Here is a 17,414-nt window from a genome sequence, read left to right as displayed (position 1 = left end):
CTCGGCACCGGGGGTCCGGCCGGGAGGGGTGTCCGCCAAAACAGCCGGGATCCAAGTGGCTGGGGGCGCGCCCACCTCGTGGCGGACCCCTCCCCCACATCCCCGAGATGGTGCAGCGATAAGGCGGCCCCGATCTGGGCTCAGATAAAGTTTAAAATATTCCATTCTGCAAGTCCCATCCTGATAAGATCGCTCTGTCGGGACGGGCTGAAATTGTGATCTTATCTCGCGCGGTTGACTCTCCCAGGCTTTGTATCTAGAGGGAGAAAGAGAGACCTGGGAGGAAGAGGGGACACCCGAGGCCGCGTGGAAATGCATGGTCAAGTGGCGGAGACCCGCAGGCGCCCACTACCACTCCCGCTGGCCAAAGAGCCACGTGGCTTGCGGGGGTGGGGCGGGGGCGTGCAGCTACTCAGACCCCTGTGTCCTGTAGCCCTGGTATCAAACTCCAGCCTTCCATGCCTGGAGACAGCCTCTTGGAGGTCCGGCCCGGTCAAGGCCGCAGCGGCAGCAGAAGGTGCGCTCGGACGCCTGCGGGAACACCCACCATCCCTCCAAGTCAAAGAAGAGGCTCCCCCTGGGCCAGGGTCGCCCCTGTGCGCGTCCAAGTTTCTCTCCCATCCGGCCTGCGGGCCACTCCCCGGGGGTCTAGGTGGCCACAGAGTTCACGCTGCCGATGCCCCAGCGGTCAGAGCGCCCCGCACTCTCGGGGGGCCACGCGGCTGCGGGAGGAGCAACAGAGCTAGTGCACAGGAAGCGCGGCTCCCCGCCCCAAGCCAATAATAACTTGGAGCTGCGGCGTCCAGGGCGGAGGCGCGGCACTTCCTCCGTGGGTCGCATCTCCCAGGCGGGACAGACGGTCAGGTAGTCGGGGCCAGCCCGCTGCCCAGCCCCAGGCAGTGGGCACTGCCACTTCTGTTCGCCTGACCACTGCTACCAGAGCCGACTATGCGAACTCCTGGGGGAGTGTCTACTCCCGAGGTTCGGGGGAGGGGGGAACGCAAGGAGGAATCCGGATTCCCGTAATCCGACTCCCTGAGTGTGCAAGTGGGACCTATTTTCAGAAAGTCGCCTTCTATCAAGTCAACTCAAGTATTAAAACCACCCACAGGTCCCGATCTGCGTGCGTTCTCTGGTTTCTTTTTCCCCTCCTCCCCTGTGCGCTACTGATCAGTCTGTTCTCGTGTGTGCGTATGTGTATGTGTTTCAGCGTGATGAGAAATGCAGATAGCGCGGGCAGGGAGATCGCAGGTTGGGAACCGATCGCCAGTGCCGATAAGGCCTAGAGCGGGGCGAGCGCCCCGGCCAGCTGGGTCGGTCGGGCAGTGCGCTTTAAGGACGGGGACTGCAGCTCGCACAAGGGTGAGCCCCCGCTGCCCACCCTCGATGCTCCCTAGACCCAGGCAGAGGTGGGGGCCGGGCCTGGGAGGCGGGGCCGGGCACTCTCCCTGCAGCCCGCGGCCCCGCGAGCCTCCTCCCCGTGGCAGATCTTGGCGCGTTAAGATGCGAGCGCTGATTGTCACCAAGCGGCGGCGCCCGCCTGCCTGCCCTCTGCCCGCGGCTGTGCGTGCGGCCCTCGCAGCTGTGCGCCCGCCACACTGGCCTCACCTGCAACCAGGCCGCGGGTAGGCTGAGCTCGTGGGGCTGCCGTCCCCCGCTCCCTCACCAAAGCCAGGGCGCAGCTGCCCGCGCCTCTGTGTGCCTTTTGTTCCGCGCAGAGATAGATGTGCCGCGCTGATAAGGCGAGTAACCGATGGCGGCGGCGATAGGCGCTTCCATTTATTAACTTCAAACGTGGGAGCGGGGGAGGGCGAGGCGGGAGCGCGGCCTTGGCCGGCCAGATGGCTGACACGATAGGCCCGGCTGCGCTGGCGGGGAGCGCTGGGCAGAGCGAGGCCCGGGACCCCTGGTTCCCCCACCCCGCTGAGCTTTCCTCCCGCCCGGGTCGATGTGAGCTCCGATAAACGCCGGGGCCGGTCGGCCGGATGGTGATCGCCAAGAACGATAAGAGTCCTTATCTATGGCCACCAGGCCCCGCTGGTTCAAGGCAACAACAGAGAGGGGGTGTCTCGCCTGGGCGAGTGGGGGCCTTGGACGTGGGCAAGGGCAGGGGCAGTGGGCCTGCGTCCTCGCCAGGGTTGGTCTGTCTGGGCGAGTTTTCATCCCAAACACACTTAATTGCCAAGAAGTTGATTCTCCCCCCTGCGGGTGGTACAGTCCGTCAAAATGAAAGGAAAGTGACTGTGCTGGCCAGGAGGGGGAAGGCAGGGGAGGATACCCCGCCCCTGATTTCTATTAGATGGTGTGAGACAGCCAGAGGTGGGGTTGGCACCTCCAGCAGGAGATAGGGTGTTTTTCCTCTTGAATCACGTTGGGGTTGGTGTCGTTTCTGGCAAGTGTGAGGCGTAACCTGCTTGGAGTTTACTTAAAAACACACACACACACACACACAACCAAGGTGGTTTCTATTGCCCAGGCTGAGTTTTGGGGGACCCGGTGTGCTGGTTTCTTTTTTAGCATGTCCCCCAAATTAGGAGAGAAGGTCTGTGAACATGTGTACATCTGTCTTGATTCACTCAGAATGTCTTTATTGAGCACTTGCTGTATGCAAGCAGTGGGTCACACCACATTGGGGAAATGGGAAGGGGTGAGACTGGAAGCAGTGTGGAAAGTCAAGACAAGGTAAGGGGTAGAGAACAGATGGGTAGTCAGGGACACTTTCTGGAATGGGGGTTAGGAAGAGGCTAGCTGTGGGTTGCCCCAGGGACAAGGGACAGTCCTCACTTTCCAACTCTGAAAAATGGGATGATGATTCCTGGCTGTTGAGGGGAATAAAGGGCCGAGAGTCATGAGATTCTAGGGAAGGGATGGCCTGTGTGAGGAGGCAAGAATGAATGAGGCCAGGAGGGTGGGGCTGGGCCTCAGTTTCCCTTTCTGAAAAAAATGGGAATAGGCATGCACCCCCAGGTCAGATGGGCTGTCCAGGGGCCACTGAGTCCCTTTATAGTGGGAAAGCCCTTGGAGGCCATGGATCCAAATACCAGGTGGAAACCAAAGTCAGCCAAGGAAGAGACTTCCACAAGAGGCTGGGCTTTGCCTGGCCGGACAGCCCCCATCAGTCCCAGCCCCAACAGCTACTCCAGCTCCATCTCAGATGATGGTGTTTTTCACACATTCTCAGAGTTTGAGTAAACAAATTATTGGTGGCCACAGGATGACTAATTTACTCCGAGCTTCGAAGTCACCCGCCTGCTCTCCGAAGCAGCCTGACGCCCACCCGTGGCTATGCCTTCTGGCGAGGGCCAGTTCCAGGAGAGCCTGGGTTAGGCCCCAAAAAGAAATGAGGTGGTCTCTGTGTGAGTTTTTATGAATGTAAGCGCAATTATCTGCACAGAGCCCTGCACACTTTCTTTGCATGTGTGGGAGGCACCTGTAGTCTGCCTGGCTCCCAGGGACCACCTTGAAATGTCCATCATCCCAATATGGTGGCAGAGAAGCTGGAAAAGAAGGATCTGGGGCAACCTCGCTGCCCCTGACGTGAGCCACCGTTGGCAGGTTACCTTACCTTCCACAGCCTCTGAAAAACAGGTGTGACTGTGCCTGCTGCCTAGAGGTTGACAGGCACCTAAGTTCAGCCTTCAGCTGGCTTTGGCCCCCTCCCCAGCACCCTGGGGGCATGGGGATTGAGCTATCGTGAGCAAAGGGGACAGAGGATTTAGAGACCCAGAAGGATTTGCTCACAGTGCCTGCCCCTGAACCTGGACTTGAACAGGGCTCTTGTGCACTTGAGAACTCAGCCTTTCACTCCTGATGGTGGGACTTCACCCGGCTCTGGACTGTTCCTGGTTTTCCTTTATTCTTGGGCCTCAGGGAACATAGCTCATTTGATAATAATAATAACATGAATAATAGCTAATCCAGAGTTTACTCTGTGCCACACTACATATTAACTTAAAGCAGGTCCTATTCGTATTGCCATTTATATCTAAAGAAACTGAAGCACAAAGAGGTCAAGTTTCTCACCCAAGAAAGTGACAGAGCGAGAATTGAAATGCAGGCAGCTTGGCCCCTCACTCTGAACCAGCATGTCTGAACATCACGATGCTTTCTTGAAGTTCTCTCTTCTCTACCTGTCTCTGGGCTTCTCGGGGCCTCAGTCTCCACACCTGTAGAATGGGCCCCTGGGAGCAGTGACACTCTGGGGTCTTTCCCAGCCCTGCCCTTGCTGCATCTCCCATGGCCTCCTTCCCGAGACATTCCTGTGCAGGAGTGGTCCCCGGGGAGACTTCACCCAGCCCTACCCGGGGGCCTGAGCCTGGCCGAGTCCTGGCCGCCCAGCCAGCCCCTCCCCGGAGGTCACCGGGAGCCCAGCATGGCACCAGCACCGCCAGCAATTTAAATGGGTCAGTTGGGGAAGAAAGGAGGAGGGAATGCGATGCCATTAATTGTACCCCTTATCTCCTGTTTCTATGCCAACCAGACGTTCCTGGGGCTTGACGGGCTCGTGAATAATACTCCCGGCCAGCCTATCTGCCATCGACAGGCCTCCTCCTGGAGGCAGCTGTTGCCTCGCCGATTGGTATCACCTACCCCATAGACCCAGGCCTGGGCCCTCACATAGGATGGCCAAGCCACACTCGGGCACCTGGCTGGGCTCCTGTCCACTCAGCCACTATACCGCTGGATCTTCCTGGAGCTGTCCTTGGCTACTGTCCCCATTTCACAGAGGGGGAAACTGAGGCCACAGCCACATGTGTGTTCTCTGGACCTAGTCTGCTATTCCCCATTCAGGCAGGAGTGGCCTGGGGAAAGGGGATTCTAGCTGCAGAGGGAGTCGTCCTCCATATCTCCTGGCCCTCTGTGGGCCGCAGTGTCCTTGGCTGTGGCAGAGGGGGCAGGTGGCCCCACTGGTAAGAGATCAGCTTCCTTCAAGCTGCACTGCACGTGGCCCTATGAGAAGAGGAGAGCCTGCACTTGCGGCAGCTCCCATCAGGGCTGAGCCCCGCACCAGGGCTATTCACAACCAGAAACTCTGAGGATCTCTCTGTCTCTCTCTCTGTCTCTCTCTCTCTCTCTCTCTCTCTTCCTTTGTTCCCTTCCAGCCTCAGTGCCTTTGCGCAGCTGCTCAGGTCTCCACTCTCACAGGCAGCTTCCTTCAAGCTGCACTGCACGTGGCCCTATGAGAAGAGGAGAGCCTGCACTTGCGGCAGCTCCCATCAGGGCTGAGCCCCGCACCAGGGCTATTCACAACCAGAAACTCTGAGGATCTCTCTGTCTCTCTCTCTGTCTCTCTCTCTCTCTCTCTCTCTCTCTTCCTTTGTTCCCTTCCAGCCTCAGTGCCTTTGCGCAGCTGCTCAGGTCTCCACTCAGAGCCCCTCACAGGCAGATCATTCCTCACCTCCACACCCCACCCTTCCCACAGAGACCTCATTAGTCTGTTTGATCACTCACTCCCTGAGACCAGGGACTGGGTCCGTCCTGTCCCCACAAAGAGGGCCTTCCAGAACTCTGTCAGATAAATGATCTAATGGATATATGACATGAAATGGACATGGCTGGGATCCCAGCTGTGCCACTTAGTGGCCATGGGGCTAGGGGCAACGCCCACCCCATGCGAGCCCCGTTTTCCCCATCTACAAAATGGGGTCATGGCATTGCTGGCCCCTGAGCACCACTGTGAGGTTCAAAGAAAAATACACATTATCAGAAACAACTGCTATGAACCATCCTCCTCCTCCTCCTCCACAGTATCTCTGTGGTCATTCAGGTCAAATCTGTAGTTTCCAGCTTATGTGAGATAGAGAAATCCCTTTCCCAAACTCCCAGAGAGTAAAACACCTACAGGGCCCTCCCCGGGGAGATCTCCGGCCCACTCTCTGGCCCTATGGCCCACAGGGCTCACTGTGCCAGCCCCTGGTGACCAGCCATCCCTCTTCCTGGCTGGCTCATTCCCCCACGACTTGCCAAGTGAGTGCCCAAGCTGTGCAGTCTTGGCACATTGCTTGCCCTCTCTGGGCTGGAGTCTTTTCTTTGTTAGAGGAGAAGGGAAGAGGAGGGGCTGTACTGTTGAGTGGTCAGTGACCCTCCTCGCCTCCCTACCTGGACTGTGGATGGGCCTAGGCCAAGCCATCCCAGAGTTGAAAGGCCACAGGGCCAGCCAGCCAAGTGAGTCTCCTGTGTCCCTGTGCACATTTCACAGATGCAGTGGGAACTAGAGGCCTAAAGAGGAAGGTGGGCTTACCAAGCGTTCCCAGCCAGCCATTGCCTGGGCCAGGAGAAAAGCAGTGGGCCTGGGAGAGCGGGGCCCGGAGGAGTGGGGGATCTCTGCAGGAAGGCAGACTTAGTGGTTGCTGTCAGGGTACCAGGCAGCATCGGTGTGGTGCTCCCTCTCTGCTTCAGTTTGCCCATTGGTTCAATGGGCACATCCCAGTTCAATGCCCTAGTTTTCAGATGAGGACATGAGGCCACAAGAGTTCAGGACTTGAGTCCTGACTTGGGGCAAGAAGGAAAAAGGGAGATGGTCAAGTTCTGAAGGAGGCCTGGGTCCCAGCCTTTCATCTCAACACACAGCTTCCTGGCTGAGCATGTTGGCGAGTGTCTCCTTCATCCTCAGCCCTTGTTCTTTCATGTGTAGAATGTGTGTAACACCGTGCCTGCTCCAGGGGCTCTGTATGCTGAGAGCTCAAAACGGCTGGGGCACAGTAGCAACCGTTGGAACACACCTGAGGTCCCAGATTGGGTAGGGACCTAAGCTGTGCTGCTGAGTAACATGTTGCTCCTTGGGACCGGCAGGTGGGCTAAGGACAGAGACTCTTTTCTTGGGGGCCCCTGGATTCCATCCTCACCTCCATCTTCCACACCAGGGAGCCAGGGCTCTGAGTTCCAGGCCCGGGCCACCCTCTAAGGGCTGTGGGCTGCAGGCCAGCCCTCACCTCCAGAGTGGGAGACCACTGTAGTGTTGGCCACTGCTCAGCCTTGAGTCCTGGCCTCATTGTGACCCTGGGGCAAGTGGCTTCTCTCATGCCTCAGTTTCTACTTTTGAAGGAGGAGCTTAATAAGAGCAGATTCCTCCTGGGGCCTTCATGAGGGGTCCCTGAAATCCCAGGTGCAAACTGTAAGGTGCTGACCTGGGGTTGTGTCCTGGGTGGACACTGGGGCCCTGAGAGCTGCTGGCTATATTACTGATATTTTGCCAGATACCCCAAGGGCCCTAACTTCTGCCTTCCTCTCCTTTGGGTGTTTATTTTTGAAAATGGAAGGACTTGTGGGCAAGGGTGCCCTGACTATACCACACCCTGGGCTGGGTCGGCCCCATACTCAAGCCCTCTCAGTCCTTTCCTGCACAGGGATCTTACCTGCTGTTATATTTATCATCATTAGTTGACTCATTTTACAGGTGAGAAAACTGAGGCCCTGGGAGACTGTAACCTGTCTGGGTCTGTGATATGGAGGTGGGCAGAGGTCTATCTGGGCAGTGCCTGCTCAGCCCTCCAGGCCATCTCCCCCAGTGTTCTGTATCCTCCTGAGGCCTCTCCAGCCCCCCCACCACTCCTTCCCCTTCCTCATGGCCCCATGTTTGGGAGAAGGCAGTGGCCCCGCTCAGACAGGAATGTGGTAGCTGACCTTGGGCCAGAGCCTGGTAAGGCAGATAAGCAGGCCCTCCCCTTGGCCTCCTGTCCCTCCATTCTGCCCTCCCTGGGCCGAAAGGCTGTGGACTCTCAGAATTTTGTTTTCCCCACCTGTAAAAAGGTGGTGGGGTGCTGGGGTGCAGTTTCCATGAGCCCAGGCCTGGTCAGAGCCCACCGCAGCTGCTCCTGGTTCCTTCAGTCCAGTAGCTGGAATGGGGACAAAGACCCCGTCAGCCAGCCAGTGTCTGAAATCACCTACCTGCTAAGCACTTTGCAGGCATCCTCTGTCGTGGTTCTCCCAAAACACACTCAGATTAGGGTTCCCAACCTATTTTGCACACAAAGAAATGAAGGATCAGAGAGTGTGGGCGGCTGCACCTGAGTGACACAGCACATAAGTGATATGGAGAGGGGATGGATGGAGTAGTCTGTGTGAGCCCTGCCCCGGCTCCCAGGCCGGGTGCCTACGTTCCAGTCCCCCAAGAACTGGCAGGTGTGTTGCTTCCTGGCCAGGAGGGTAGACCACAAGGGGATCTCTGAACATGGGTATTACTGCCACAGACAGGTAGAATCCTGGGGTCGAGGCTCTTGGACTCTGTGGCTATGAAGCAGTTACTTTGCCTTCCTGAGCCTGTCTCCACTTCTGCAAGATGGGGACACCGGGCTGAGCTCTGAAAGTACCTGGGCCTTGTGCAAGTCATTGAGCCTCTATGAGCCTTGGTTTCCCCCTACAAAATGAAACAGACCTCTTTAGGCATCTCAGTGAAACAGATGAGACTTGACGTAGAAGGTATAGCCTGGGCCAGAACTGGTGTGTCATTTTTATTGTTTTATAAAATTAAAATGAAGAGGACAGAGGGGTACCTCTCCCCTCTCCAGGCTCCAGGCTGCTTCCTTTTGGTTCCTCGTGATGTCTTCAAGCCCTCTAGCTTTCCCAATCTGCCCGTCACAGTCTTCTGCCTCAATTTCCCTTTTCTCCATCAAGCCCCCACCCTGCGAGTCAGACCCAGGGAGTAGGAGGGGGAGGGGCCCCAGGGCCAGGTGGTCTTGGCTGCTTCCTGCAGTAGGGTTTGGGGGAAGAGCTTCCAGAGGGCCCCCCAGTAGAAATAGGACCTTGCAGGCAATGGTGAGTCCATCCTGGACATTGCTGGATTCTCAGCTCCCAGGGAGGAATTGAGGGGCTGCCTCTCGGCTGGTCTTTGGGCTGCTCTGGCAATAGGCACTTAGCCCCTTAAGAAAGGAGAGAAATCCAAGGCAGAGCTATGCGCAGCCGTAGGGCCTCTCCTGGCCTCCCCCATCCACCCTCAGCTTTTCTAGAACCCCAAGTTCATTCTCGATCACCCCAGGCTTGTTGGTCATTTGTCACTGCAGCAAGCATTAACCGAGCATTTCTTAAGCCTTTACTCTGTGCCGAGGACTTTAGCTGTGAGCTCACAGCCTTCCACGAGTAACCTTCAAGGGAGGCTCATTGATTAGCCCAGTGCACAAAAGGGAAACTGAGGTTTAGAGAGTTTGAAGGTCAGACCTAACACTGCAACAAGTTCCTGGGGGAGGGAGGGAGAAGATGGACATAGTGGTGCTTTCCAGGGTAAAGCTCTGTGCTCCTTGCTGGGCCTGGCCATGTCCAAGTTCAAGTTCAGAAACTAAGGCCTTCCTGTGGTTCCAGGCAGCATCCAGCTCTGGTCACCATGCACTTCCTCACTGGCTACATGACCTTCGGTGAGTCCCTTCCCTTTTCTGGGCAGAGCCCACTGGAGTGTCCCCATCCTACTGATATTTTCTGCTGCCAGGGCTTGGGGCTAGAAAAAGGTCCCAGGCCAGGGACAGGGGATCCTGCAGGTCTCAAGGGTAGGAGGACAGAATGTTCACAGCACAACCCCACCTGTTGTGCCCCCACACCACCGTCCAGCTTTCCACTTCATGGGCCTGGCACAGCTCAGGAAGGCCTGGGACAACCCAGCCCACTGGGAACTTGAGGCCTCCTGTCTCAGTTTCCCCTCCTATTCGATATACCCATACCTGGCTCCACCAAAACCAAACATTTTCCCAGAGAGCAGAGGAAGAAGCCCTATACTCATCTGGTGACCTTGAGGGTCAGCTGGCACCCAGGTCCTCGGGGGCCAGAGCAAGGCCAGTGGTCCCCCTCTCCCTCCCGGCTTTGCCAGCCGGAGCCCAGTCTGCCCCGAACTGTCTCCTGGTCCGGGCCTCTGGCAGGCGCAGGTTTCAGCTCCTGTGATAACTCGGAAAGTTGAACTGGCCCCATTACTGCGCTGAGATGGTTGGCGAGATACCACCTTGATAATGGGGGAGATACAGCCTCTCCGTGGCCAATAGCCCAGCCTCTCCACCCATTAACATTCCCCACCAGCGATCCGCTCCTGCGCCTATCTCCTCCATTTCCACTCCTCCCGCAGATAAGAATGGAAATTCTGACTTCATAGCTCACTGATTAAAGTGTCTGGATTTCTTGATAATACACAGATAAATTATGTTTTTGAAAAAGAAGGTAGGGAGGAGGGTGGGGAGGGTGGGGGCCCTGGAGGGGAGCCCTTGGCTGTCTCTCCAGCCTTTCCTGGCCCCTGGGCAGGCCGTGCACCTCAGAGCGTCCAGCATGCACCTCCCAGGTTTTGGTTCAAAGTCAGCATCCAGGAGCCAGCTGGGAAGGCAGAGCAGGCCTCCCTCAGAAGGAGGAATCACGTTGGAGGGAATTGTGCCCAGGCCTGAGGGGCAACCCCTCTGGGGGGAACTATTGGGCACCCACTGTATAACCAGACACTGTTTTAGGTGTCCAGGAGACACAGAGACCTGAACAAGCAAAATTCCCAGTGGGGCTGGGTGGTCCCAGGTCCTCCTGAACGATGCCAGGCCTGAGCCAGGAGTTGACCTGCCTGCCTGGACTCTAACTCTTAGGGAATAGCTCTGTGCCTCAGTTTCCTCATCTGTCAAATGCACACAGGCTGTGGAGAGGGTGCAGTGTCCTCAAAAAGGCAGGAATTTTGTTTGTTCAGGTCTCTGTGTCTCCTGGACACCTAGAGCAGGGCATGGTTATACAGTAGGTGCCCAATAAATGTTGAGGGACCAAGCAACGCCCCATTTGCCAGTTGGGGAAGGGAAGGGCTCCCTCCCACTTGTCTCCCTGCCTCGTCCCCAGCCATCCTGCCTTTCGAGGCCTGCCCGGCTGCCACGAGTGACAGCAGCACCCAAATGGGACTGAGGTGCCATCTCCGAGTCTGTCTGGATAAAGCCGCATCCTTCAGCTGATCCGAGATCCTGCGCTGATGGTGCGATTAGCAACGATTAGGGCTGGCGTGTGGCTAATCCTCCTGCTGAGGGACAGGTGAGGCAGCTGTGGTGAGGGCGGCGCCTGCAGAGGGACACCCAGCTGTTTGGGAGGGGAAACCAGGGCCCTGGCAGCCTTGACATGCCAGCTGGGCTAGTGGTCAGGCAGAGCCCACCTCCCTCGCTGCAGAGAGCCCTCCAGAGGGACTGCAGGGGCTCCCGGCAGGCACAGGGCAACGGGCCATTTCCCCCCCTTTCTGCAACTCTTTCAAAAATGAGATTCTCTGTGAGCCCAAAGGCAGGAAGCCTGAGTGGACAGTCAGCGGCATTTGTGGATGGCTCTGGGACTCCCCAATTATAACAATCCTAATGGTGGCCATTGTTAGATAATACCTTCCTTTACTAGGCTGTTTGCCAGGCCTGGACTTGACCTGGGTTATCCTGAAGAGTACTCCCAGCAGCCCTGAGAAGGGCATCTCTGACCTCATTTCTCCTTGGAGGATTCAGACTCAGAGAGGTTGAACAATTCACCCAAGGTCACACAGCATGGGAGGGAGCAATAAAGACCCTGGCTTAGAGGCCTGGTCAAGGTGAGCTACTGCTCTGAACCACACAGCCGTGTCCAAGAGCAGTAGATGATAGGTGCCTCTACATCTGCCCCCAGAAAATTGGCTCCTTTTATGATAAAGTTGGTTTCTTTCTGTCTTTGGGAGTTTGATTTATTTCAGTGTTCTAGGGGAGGTCAGCTATTTTTTAGTAAAATTAGTGCATGTACAGGTGAGGGGGACAAGTGTAGAGTGGGGTACCTGGGGTTTGATTCCTGCCCCCTGAGCAGGTGGTCTGGGCAAGTGACTTAATGTTTCTGGATCCTAGTTTCCTCAGCAGAACAATGGGCATGATCTCAGTTCTGGCCTCCTTGCCTTTGAGGCATGAGAAGGAGAGAAATGGGTTAAGCATCAGGAACTCAGGGGTTCTCTGAGGGGCATGGACAGTAGGGTGGGCAAAAGTAGGTTTACAGTTGTGAATATGGGAACCAGAGTTTATTTTTGTATTATTTATTAATCACTATTATTGTCCATATAAACAACTATACATCTACCATTGCCCCACCCTGTGCGGGTCTGCCTGCTACACATGCTCCACCAATGCTACCAGCACTCTTCCCGGACTTTTTTGGCAAATAGCTCTGGTTTGCAGAGGCCCAGGGCCCTGTCAGTGATGCAGGTGGTTCTAGAACATTTGTCCTATGGGCCTGGGAGTCCATTCCTTGGAGAACCTTCCATTTTACCAGAGCCGGAGGGAACACAGAGAGAGTGTGGGGTCCAGCCTGCCTCCTCTCTGTGGCTCACAGGCACTGCCCTGTTCTGAGCCTCAGTTTCTACATCTGTAAAATGTGGCTGGAGATACTTACAGGCCTTGGGCTGAGAGTCAGGCACCTGCTGTGGCCAACTCCCCTGAGGGCTCCCCATTCCTATGCAGCTGTGCCCATCCTGGCCTCGCAGGATGTCTCAAGGGAGGAGCTCAGCACCCAGTCTCAAGGCCCAGATTCAAATCCCAGCCCCACCCACTTTTGTCCTGTATCCTCTCTGAGCCTCCCTGCCCTCCTCCATGAAGTGGGGAGTCATCCCCCCTCAGGAGAGCCCTTGAGTGAGCTAATGAGAGGGACCCAAGGTCTTCACTCTGCAAGGACCCATGTGCCCACTGCTATTGACAACCACCCCAGGACACCTGCCCCTTCCAGCCGAGAACTCTGGGCCAAGATGCTGTGTGTGTTGGACACAGCTGGAGGGAGCCTGAGGAGGAGGCCCTACCCCTTGGTTGCTACACTTGGGGGCTGGGTGTGGGGGTATGTCCCACCCTCCCCCTCCCCAACAAGACAGAAAAAAAGAAAAGGGAACTGTGATAAAAAGGGTGATAGGCCTGTGCGGTGGAGGAGTCCTATCTCTGTTATCTATCTGCCGGCTGCTCTGAGCAGTTCTGTTGTTTCCCTTATCTCACCCACCAAAATGCCAAGAACAAAAGCACGAACGCACTCATACACACACACACCCGGGAGCCCACCGCCCCACAGCTCGTGCAGTCCCAAGAACGTGGTGCCACTAGATCTAAGGTGAAAGCTAGGGGGTTCAGGTTCTCTTAAAGCTATGATCATCATCATTTTGCAAAGGAAGCCCAAATATAGCCCTCCCTGAGACAAGGCAGCTAAAATTAAGAAGTTACCCTGGAAGGAAGGACCTAGCCTTGGGGAGGGCAGGGGGTAGGGGGAAGGAGAGACAAAGCTCTAGCTGTGCTGCTACACCCTGGCTGTGTGACCTGGGGTCAGTATCTTTCCCCCTCTGAGTTCCTAATTGGGGGTAGGGGAGTAGGTAGAGTATGAGGATTTAAGGGAACCTTAGAGGAAAAGGAAGAGCCTGCACTATAACCAAAGTCTTCCCCAGGCTGCAAGCAACCGACCCATTGTGTTCCAGGCTTGGGGCTGGGGCAGGCCAGTCACCCAGAGCCTGGCAGTCTCAGAACTTGCTCCCTAACATAGTCTCCCCCAGAGCCCAGTCTAGCCCCTCAGGGCCCAGGCCCCCAGCCTGGCATCCCAGAGCCCGGTACCCCCTCTAGCTTGACATCCCCTAGAGTCCATCATCTCCACAGCACAGCTCCCCTTTCCTGGTCTGGCACTTCCAGAGCCCAGCACCCCCAAATCCTAGCCCAATCCCCCTCAACTTCCCCCCAGAGCCCAGCCCCTCAGAACCCAGGTCCCTCAACCTGGCACCCCAGAATCTGGCATTCCCGGAGCTCTAGGCCCCCAGAACCCAGCCCTCCCCCCACTCAGAACCCCTTGCCTGATCTCCCAGCCAAGGCCCCTCCAGAGTTCAGTCCCCTGAGCCCAGCAACCCTAGCTTGGCCCCCCAACCCTGCCTACCCAACAGCTTCCCTGCAGGCACCCCCTCAGCCAGGGAACCAAGGTCCTAACTTGTATGTTGGCAGCCAATGGAAGCAGGGTATGCAAATAAGCATGAGTGTGACACAGGGATTGGCTGTTCACTGAGGGGTGGGGCCACCTCCAGTGTCCCAGCCCAGACCTTGGCCGCCTGGGCCTGGTGGAAATCCCCTCTTCCCAGGCTTTGGAAGGGCCGGCCTCTCCAGACCTTGCTGCTGAGGCTATCCATTTGCATGAGCAGAGGAATGGGCAGGTTGGCCTTAGATGACCTCCTGCTGACCCTCAGAGCGCAGACCCCCACGGCCTGAAATTGGGGGCCAGGATTTGTGTGTTCCTGAGATCAGCACTGACAACTCTGACTCCCAGATGGGAACACCAAGTTCAAAAGCAGGGTGGGGACAGCTCAAGGCTGGCCAGCCTCCCCTTCTACTCCCTGTGTCTGGCACCTCCAGACCATGTGCATGCTGTCCCCCGACTCTCTGCCCTCCTCCAGCTATGATTTTTATCTAGAACTTGGCTCTGCCAGGCTCTCTGTAGCACCAACTTCATGAATGACAGTTCCAACCCGTTTGCCAGACCTGCTCCCCGCTCTGTAAATCTGAGGGTCTGGTCTCTGCCTCCCAGGGTGGTTTCTGTGTCCTCCAGCAAGCCCTGTTGCTCCCGAGCCTCAGTTTCCCCATCCACACAAGGAGAAGGAAGTTCTCTGGGGGCTCCCTACTCTTTCTGTGGCTGTGGCATACTCTAGAAACTTGGGGTCTTCCAGATTTCCCATTTTCAGAAATTTACATGACAGGAAACCATGTCTGTAGGAAGTGTTCAAGCAAGTTTGGGGCATTCTTGTGTTCAAAGTCACTTTGCACCCCACGGGATATGTTGTCAGCAAGATTGGGCCCAGGTAGGCCCAGCCAGAGCCCCCCGCCCCCCCTCAGCTCCCATGGCACCAGCAGGGCTCGGTGACCCAAAAACCAGCCACAGGCGTGGGTGTTTTCAAAAATGCGTAAGTGGAAAATAGCAGAGAGGTGAGAAGGGAACGAGTTTGGGCTGAGATCTAAGGGGAGGAAACGAGGAGGGGGCCGTCGGGCCAGTACCAGACTGCCACTATATGACCTCAGCCGAGCCCCTCGCCTCTCTGGGCCTCTGTCCCCTACCCTATAAGATGGGGTGATGGTGCCTCCCAGGGGTGGGGAGGGGGGGTCACAGGGACTCGGTGCATGAGAGTGGAAGGACAGTCTGGGCAGCTTCACTTGGGAGGGGTCTCCTAACACCTGCCTGGAAATCTCTCCGAGAGGAGTCCCCATTCTGCCAGCATCTCTGTCGTCCCCAGGACAGTGCCAGGCATACAGTAGGTGCTCAATAAGTTATCCCTCAACTGATTTCTAAATCTATTTCTATCCTGGCCCCTCCCAGGAGAATAAAGCAAAACCAAGGGGAAAAGGAAACTGGAAGAAAAAGTTAATGCCTGCAAGAGAACGTGTCATAGACAGAGCCCTAAAGTGCAGGAGCTGGGGTCCTTACACAGTGGGCAGCAAGGCCCCTGTCCCCAAGGCAAGATTGGGACTCACTCCTTCATGGGCTGGCTGCCTGGGAACTGGGACATACAGGCTGACCTCTAACTTATAATGAGTATCTATTGGGCGGGGTGGCCCTGGACCAGGGACCCTGGTGACCTTCACAGGTGGGGCCTCCCTCAGTCCCTGCCCTCATGGAGACCAAGGTTGGTGGGGCGGTAGAGAAGAAAAAAATCCCTAACAATGGAGGGATCCCCTGTAGCTGGAGGACTGGTGGTCAAGAAAGGCGAGGTGGCCACAGTGAAGCAGACTTTAAGCAGAGACATTGGGATGGGGTGTGTGGGGAAGAATGTTCCTGGCAGAGGGAACAACACAGGCGAAGCTCTGAGCAGGGGATGAGATATCATGGTGAGAGATGTGCCAGGCCCCTGCCGTGCATTGACCAGCACAGTCAAGGCCCAGTTCAAATGCCAGCACCACCTCGGTATGCCGCCTAGCCCTGGCTCCAGGACAGCCACATGGCCTGGGGGCCCAGGATGTGAGCTGGGATAGAGGAACTGTGCATGGGACTCTCCCTTTCCTCCTCCTCTCCTTCTTCCTCCTCCTCCCTCTCAAGTACCAGACTTTTCCTCTCCACTTACTCTGTCCTGGCCCAATGGGCTCTGGGAATCCAGATGCAAGCCAATGTTTGACAAGTCAGAGGGTTTGGCTCAAAGCTGTAATGTCCAGGCCACAGGTGACTGTCATCACCGTGGCCTCATTCACCCTAGAGGGGTCAAGGTTGCCGGTTTTGGAGCCACAGGGCCTGGCTGCAAATCCCAGCCCTTCATTCGCTGGGTCCCCTTGGGCCAGTCATCAAAACCCCTAAGCCTCAGATGGGGCCCTCCAAGGTGGTGAGGAGCCCATTAGGGGCTGTATGGACTGCTTTGCGCAGGCCTGGGGCTTGATCCAGTCTCACTGGGTATTCCTGGGCTGCAGGGCTTGGAGATAGATGCCAAGGAACTCTTAGACCCTTCATCAGGAGCCTAGCAAGGCCAAACTGTGACCAGCAGCAGAACTTTGCCCAGGGCCACTCATGGGATGGGTCAACTGGTCTGGCCTGCCTTCTGGACTCTCCATGACCCCTCAGCATCCCCATCCCGTCCATGGATGCAGGACCAGACAGACCCCAGCAAGCCCTAGCCTCAGTCTCTACATCCGGCAGATGGCCTGAGGCAGCATGGTGGTGGGGAAGCCCATATCACTGTAGGGGGCTATGCACCTGGGTAGGAATCTGTGTCTCTGAATCCCTGAGGAAAGGAACAGACATTTAATGGAGCACCTGCTGTGTGCTCCTTGGCACTAGGTGACAGATTTTTTTTTATTGTAGCAAAATATACATAAAATTTATCATTATAATTCTTTTAAGTATACAATTCAGTGGCATTAAATACATTCACAAGGTTGTGCAACCATCGGCGCTATTTCCAAAAAATTACCATCATCCCAACAAATACTGTCACCATTGAACAGTAAGTCCCCACCCCCACCCCCCACGAACCCCCACAGCCTCCATTCTACTCTCAGTGTATGAATTTTTTAAAATATATTTTTATTGATTTAAGAGAAGAAAGAAGAGGGAGAGGAGATAGAAACACCATTGATGAGAATCATTGCTTGGCTGCCTCCCGCACGCCCCACACTGGGGATGGAGCCTGCAACCCGGGCATGTGCCCTGACTGAGAATTGAACCATGACCTCCTGGTTCATAGATCAACGCTCAACCACTGAGCCGTGCCAGCCGGGCTCTGTGTATGAATTTGAGGCTGATGTTTTAGCCCCTAGTTTTCAGTTGTAACAGGCTCAGTGTGGACAAGGGCCCTGTCCTGCAGGATTTGAGGGCAGGTGTCTTCCACCCCAGATTCCTGGATGCTGTGGCTCTGGACCCCATGGGGATGTGGGCCATCCTGAGCCAAGAGGTACAGTTTCAGGCCCTGCAGAGTCTCCAGCTCCTCGCGGGACCGGGAAGGTGCCTGGGTTTCCCCATCTGTGCCGTGCGAGCAGAGTAGATTTGCTGCTTGAGACCTG

At 56.3% G+C, this 17,414-nt stretch overlaps 1 protein-coding gene across 1 annotated transcript in view; it reads left to right on the top strand.

Moving 5' to 3' along the window:
- Positions 1 to 10,851: 10,851 nt before the first annotated feature.
- The window catches only part of ZFPM1 (zinc finger protein, FOG family member 1), a gene marked incomplete at its 3' end in the record, with an annotated part of 60,621 nt that continues 54,058 nt past the window's right edge, over positions 10,852 to 17,414 (top strand). The window contains exon 1 of the mRNA XM_014536788.1: positions 10,852 to 10,909. The remainder of the gene's footprint in view (positions 10,910 to 17,414) is intronic.

This window comes from Myotis brandtii, unplaced genomic scaffold (genome assembly GCF_000412655.1).
Source record: "Myotis brandtii unplaced genomic scaffold, ASM41265v1 scaffold165, whole genome shotgun sequence".
NCBI classification, from domain to species: Eukaryota; Metazoa; Chordata; class Mammalia; order Chiroptera; family Vespertilionidae; genus Myotis; species Myotis brandtii.
This window is presented reverse-complemented; position numbering and strand designations above follow the sequence as displayed.